Source organism: Staurois parvus, unplaced genomic scaffold (genome assembly GCF_062004578.1).
Source record: "Staurois parvus isolate SC_StPar_1 unplaced genomic scaffold, SC_StPar_1.0 ptg000466l, whole genome shotgun sequence".
NCBI lineage: Eukaryota > Metazoa > Chordata > Amphibia > Anura > Ranidae > Staurois > Staurois parvus.
Window position 1 is genome coordinate 642967 of NW_028318262.1, and position 6600 is coordinate 649566.

Here is a 6600-nt window from a genome sequence, read left to right on the forward strand (position 1 = left end):
TCAGGGAAGAACCCAGAAGCACAAAATGGGGAAGTAGAGCCCAGGGATGAAAGAAGGGGGGTAGGAAGGGGGAAGGACTCCAACCTGAGGAAACCACAAACCTATAAAAAAGGGTAGATGTGAGAGAAAAAAAGAGATGGGGGAAATGTTCATAGGAGCAAGTAGATATGTATGTAAGTTCCCATAATGTTATGCATAGGAGGGGAAGGTGAAGAGAAAAAAGTTGATGTTATGAAAAGGGGGCATTAATTACATTTGGGTGAGCATTTAAATTCTTCCCAATAATACATTTTCTTTGGTCTGCAGACTTATGTCTGAGGGCACGATAAGATCTTCCATGGTTTGGATATTGTTCACTCTAGCAAAACCACTGTTGAAGTGTTGGAGTGGTTGATTGTTTCCAGGTACTAGAGATACATGCCCTAGTGGCATTCAGTAGATAAATTAATAAGGATTTCTTGCATCTTTTCCGCAGTATGGGTGTATGGGTGAGAAGGATGGCAGCAGGATTATCAATCAGAGAGAATCCTGTAAGTTGTTTGATTATCTCTGTAACCTGTAGCCAGAAGGGTTTTACATGGGACAGTCCCATGAGACGTGGATGACAGTTAGCCTGTATGTGTTTCTTAGTGCCAGAAAGTGGGACTTGTGAAAAAAATTTGGCAAGAACTGATAAGGTCTATATTATCTGGTCATTATCTTATAGGAAATCTCCTGATAATTATTACAGATTGAGGCTTTGTGGGCAAAGAACAGTATTCTACTAGTTTGGTTTTCCATAAATGTAAACTGTAGGTCCCTCTCTCATTTAGTGAGAAATCCATTTAGTGTGAATGTGTAGAAGTTGGTATGAAAAAGATAAAGACTGGTGTCTAGCCCTAGAGTCCTGACAAACCTATAAAGGACAAGAATTTTCTCAGGAAATAGTGAGGTTTAGGCAAGCAAAGCAGAAAATGTGATAAGTTGTATGCACCAAATGTTTAGCTTAGGCACACTGTAGGTCAGAAAGTAGAAGCCAGGATGCCTCTGCCAAACTACACTGTCATTAAGACTGCTTCCATACAGTAATGAGCCATAAACGTATACATTGACCCCCACATAGCTGCCTTGCAGATAGTGTCTGGGCACACAACTTCTGCTGCCGCTCACAAAGTCAAGACCCTTCGGTTGGATAGTGAAGTGATCCCCCATGGCACAGCCAACCCTTTCAACTTGTAGGGCAAGGAGATGAGCTTCACCAACCAGGAGGCAATAATCTTGTTGGAAGCCATAAAATCATTACACACTCCACCTGGAATGACAAACAACTGCTACGACTTCCTGATGCTAGATGTCACCTTGATGTTAAATTTTAAAGCTTGACCCACATCTCATGGGCTAACTTCTTGGATACACCCCAAGAGGGATGCAGGAAGGACTATTTTCCATGTAATATGGACTATGAAGGCCACTTTGGTACAATCTTGAGCATCAGCATGAGTACCACCCTGAATGCAAGAAAGGGTTCTTTAAACCCCAGGGCCGCTAATACGGACACTCTTCTGGCTGATGTAATTGCCACCAGCAAAGAAGTTTTCAACGAGAGGTACCACAAGTGGCCATTTTGATTGAAGGCATCTGATGCAAACAAGTCAAACAACAATAGGAGATCCCACTGCACAAACAATCCCTTAGGTTGGTTTCAACCAAGTTGCAGCCTGAAGGCCAGTATAACTGAGTGTTGGATGCCCATTGTATGCCGGTGAAGGCAGAGATAGCTGAAATGTGGTCCCATAGCATACTTATGCATAAAGCTAAATCAAGCCTCACATACAGAAACTTTAGAACTTGACAGACTTGTGGAGAGCCCAGTGTAAAACCCTGATAAGCAGCAATCTTGTGAATTTATGTCATATTCTACTATAGGCACTGTTAGTGTTCTTCTTTGCTTTCATAAGAGTATTCACAACCTTTACAGAGCCCCCAAGATCTAGTAGCCTCTGCCTTTCAAGACCCCAGCCATGAGCTTGAGCCTGTCAGGTGTTGGACGAATGTGACTTCGGAGAATCCGATCTTACCAACAGAGGGAGTGGATCCTTGGCACTCATTAGGAGGGCAGAGGGTACCAAGGCCCCTTCAACCAATCTAGGATACCACCAGATTAGATCCTTGGCACTTATTAGGAGGAGCAGAGGATACCAAGGCATGTGTTGGGTGTCATCATCCTCATTTGTGGTTGCTTAAACAAAGCAAGATTCATATTATCAAGTCCATTTGTCTTTTCTTCTTTGGAGAGTCTGAAGAGGCTGTTCTGCCTGGGAAGGCTATGAGACTGCTCCTTGTTAGAACACATAACCCCTTCACAGGGTGAGTGAAACATTTACATTCATGTTTATCTGTGTCTTCTTTTTTGAAAAGTCTGAAGAGGATTGTCTTGCTTCGGAAAGCTCTGGGACTGCTCATTGCAAGACAATCCTTTCACATTGTTTTGCCTGCTGCTTAAAGCCACTAACACCCCCCCCCCCCCAGTAATTTAACAAAGTAGAAAATAGCTTGCTTAGTAACGAAAAAATAAAGGGTTAACCACTGCTAGAGGAATGCTGATACTTCAGCTTCCAACCATAGCCATGAAGTCTGCCAGAGAACAGGACATGATGAAAATGTTTTGTTAACCACTTGCCCTCCTGAGGATTTACCCCTCCCCCCTCATCATCAGGCCACTTTTTGCGTTACGGCACTGCGTTACTTTAACTTACAATTGCACGGTCATGCAACACTGCACCCAAATAAAGGTTACATCTTTTTTTTCCCACAAATTGAGCTATCTTTTGGTGGTATTTGATCATCTGTGCGTTGTTTGTTTTTTGCACCATAAACAAAAAATACCAACAATTTTGAAAAAAAACCCAATAGTTTTGCATGTCCAGTAAAAAAAATTTTACAAATCAAATTTCATCATAAATTTATGCCAAAATGTATTCTGCGACATATCTTTGCGAAAAGAAAAACTCCCAATATGCGTAAATTAATTGGTTTCAGTGAAAGTTATAGCGTTTACAAAAGGCAGTATTGATAATTGGATTTTTTTTCTACTAGTAATGACTTTTAACAGGACTGCAGCGGACATTCTGGCACTGGGGGGGGGAACTAACTTGGTGTCCCTGACACCCCAGAGACACCAATACAGTGATCAGTGCTAAAAAAAAAAGCACTGACACTGTACTAATGGCACTGGGCAGGAAGGGGTTAATGTGAGGGGCGATCAAAGGGTTAACTGTGTGCTGGGAGTGTTTTAATGGGGGCGGGGGGTGTGATCTTCACTTTAAGCACACTGATCAGGATGGCTGTACCTGTCACAGCCATCCCGAGCAGTATGCTAGAGCTGACATGGAGGAAGATTGTAAACAAAATAATTTTCCTCCCCATCGGAGATGCTTGGTATTCACCAGGCACTGGTGGGTAATTACCGTTCGGAATCCGGTGATTGACATCTGTGGCCACGAATGGCGGCATGCAGCTCGCTCTCGCCCCCCTACACGGAAATGCAGAATGACATACTGTATATACAGTATACGTGATCCTGAGCACAGGTGCCGCCCTGTAGCAGTATATCTCCTATAGGGCAGTCCTAAAGCGGTTAAGAAAAGCAACAAAAAGGTAGGAATCTGCATCAGAATTACAATAATATTGTGCAATGTACACAAGTCATCCAATTAAATTGTTGACACAAACAAATATTAAAGGGATATCCTATACTCCAACAGGCAATGCTGGCTATAGTAGTCATCCACAGGCGACTCCTCTACCTTGTCTGGGAATGCTGGTCTTTTGAGGGGGTTGGCATAATGGCACAATAGTAAAGCATATATGAGAAGCCCCCAACAAGTAATACCATGTGGGAACAGACAAAGTACTACTTTGTACACCTGTTATGCAGAGTGCAATCTGTGGAGGAGCTCAGGGTATGCACAGTGGCTGCAGGGAGCAAGGCACAACAATAGCCAGCAATGCAGCATTCATTTGGATACAAAGCATTTTTACATTTAGCTCACCCAACCTCCACCATCCGACTGTAAACACTGGCACTGCGCGGGTGTGCGTGCCTAGAGGAGACTCTACTGACTCCACTGCCCACTTCACATGGACCTAGTGGATCCCAGACAAGGCTGTTAGCCATGATAAAAGCCGCTCTGAGAACCAGCAGCGGGGCTCCCTGGATTATGGGTCATTTAGCCGGTACACCAGAGACTACATCCAGCTGAAATCCACACACATGGATGGACAGCCAGCCCTTTAGACTGGCCAGGTAGAGGAGCACACTTAGGTTCTGCACTTGGGACGAAAAAAGAGGAACACTGAGGCTGCAGGTAGGTTCAAATTTATGAGTTAGGTCCTGGAAGCATGGGGGGCAAGGCCCTTACCCAGCTGTGCTGACATGGAGCTGGGAACATGAGACATATGTGTCTGAAGCAAATATAACAACTAGGGCATCACATTCTTTTTTAAAACATTACATTTTCTGAACCAAGAGAAGGTAAGATATCTCTTTGTAAAGGTTTTGAAAGTGGGAGGTAGTTCAAGCTGAAAATCAACCTAAAATCAGCTGGTATAAGCATGCCCAGGCACTTTATAGATTGAGGTGACCATGGGAATGGGAAATTAAGATTTAGTGTCTTTAAGGTAGGTTCATCTAGGGATACATTTAAAACTTCAGATTTTTGTAGTTTGACTTTAACATGCCATACGTATGGAGTTCTTACACAAAGGACGGTAGAGAAATAATTGGATTGGTAATATAACAAAGAAGGTCATCCATGTATGCTGCAACCTTATGCTGGTAACCCTGGACAGATAGGCCAGAAATGTCTGGGTTGTTATGGACATGATGTAAAAAGGGTTCAAGGGTTAAGATGAAGATCAGGGATGATAGAGGACAGCTCTGACTAGTCCCTTTTTGAATAGCAAAGGGAGCGGAATCACAGGCATTAATCTGGACAGTCAGTCAGGAGAGGAATATAAGGCCTTAATCCAAGTGAGCATGGGTTCTGGAATCCTCTATGGGCTAAGGTACAATGCATGAATGCCCAACTGATCCTATTAAAGTCTTTGTCTGCATCCATAGACAACAGAAACAAAGGAGTGAACAAAGTCCCTACTTTGGATATGATATTGATTGTATAGATGGAATTATTGTGTGCCTCTCTAGTGGATATGAAACTCACCTGATAAGGAGGAATAATACACTGGAGGATTGGGCCAAATCTATTGGCAATTCAATTTCATGTCATGGTTCAATAAAAATATAGACCTATAGCTGGCACAGTAGCCAGAAACATTTTCATATTGGGACTTATTCGTGCTGCAATGCCCTCCCACACTCATATGCTCTCTCTGCACCAGAGCATTTTTTACATTTCTGCTATGGACGTGTTTACACATGCACCAAGAACAGGCATTTCATCTGCATTTTATAGCTTCACAAATGTCTGTAAATGTTGTAGCAATTATATTCATTGCAACTGACAGTGTAGTTTATATGGTGGAAGAACATTGAATACTCTATGACTTTCTTTAACATGATAGGTGCATTAATGGGCATTCGGGGTATCTAAAACTTTTAAAACACACCTAAACAAGCCCCAATGATAACAAAGTAATACATATAATGTTTTTAAGGACAAACAAGGCTTCCTTTTCATGATATTGTTTTGCAAAATTGAACTTTTTTATTCAATCATTAGACAAAAAAGTAACAAAACAAAAAACAACCCCCCCCCCCCCAGCTTTTTTATTTTTGAACAGCGTTCATCTAAATAATAGTGTTACTATAGAGTATGTATTAGATTCTATAATTTGTCCTGTTTAAAACGACACTACAATTATGATTCTGGAACAAAGTTGTGCTTTTTTCAGATGTGTCTCTTAAAAAAAATTAACAAAACATGAAAAAACTTTAAACATTAATGGTTAATAAAATAGAAATTAAAAAAAAACACCCGGAAAAAAAAGAGTAGAAGGGAAAAATTGGGGAAGAACTTTTATTTATTTACTTTTTTAACATGTCAGGTTGCTATGCCTGCAGATGGAACTCTTTCCTTAGATCTTCAGATGAATGAAACAAAGTAGATAGAAAAGTAAATGTTACTTTGTATTTATTTAATTCATGTCTGATAAAGCTAAACTGTTCTTTTTTTTGACAGCTGAAACTGCTGTATGTTTTGCTGGCAATTTGGATGGGGAATGCGGCAGAGGTGCAGAAGGAATGGCTGTGCTACACACATCCTGTGTACTAGGATGAGTTTTTTTTTGGATGTGTGTGGCACATCCAATATCCCCAACCGGTTAAATGAATGGTTATGTACAAGTACAAATATCAACTTAAGTGTTTGTAGATGGGCATTTGTATATGTCAGAATAGCTCTTCCTCTCACAGAAGTGTATGGGAATATAAAAGCAGCTCAGCTTGAAGCAGCTCAATGCAGCTTAGAAAAAGTACTTGTGAAGGAACACTGAAGGGCTCCAGAAGTGTCTTTAACTGATCTTAAATGTATGGTGAATGCATCTGCAAATACAGTGTATTAACCTATATGCACAAGCTCAAGCACATACAGTATGTGTTAG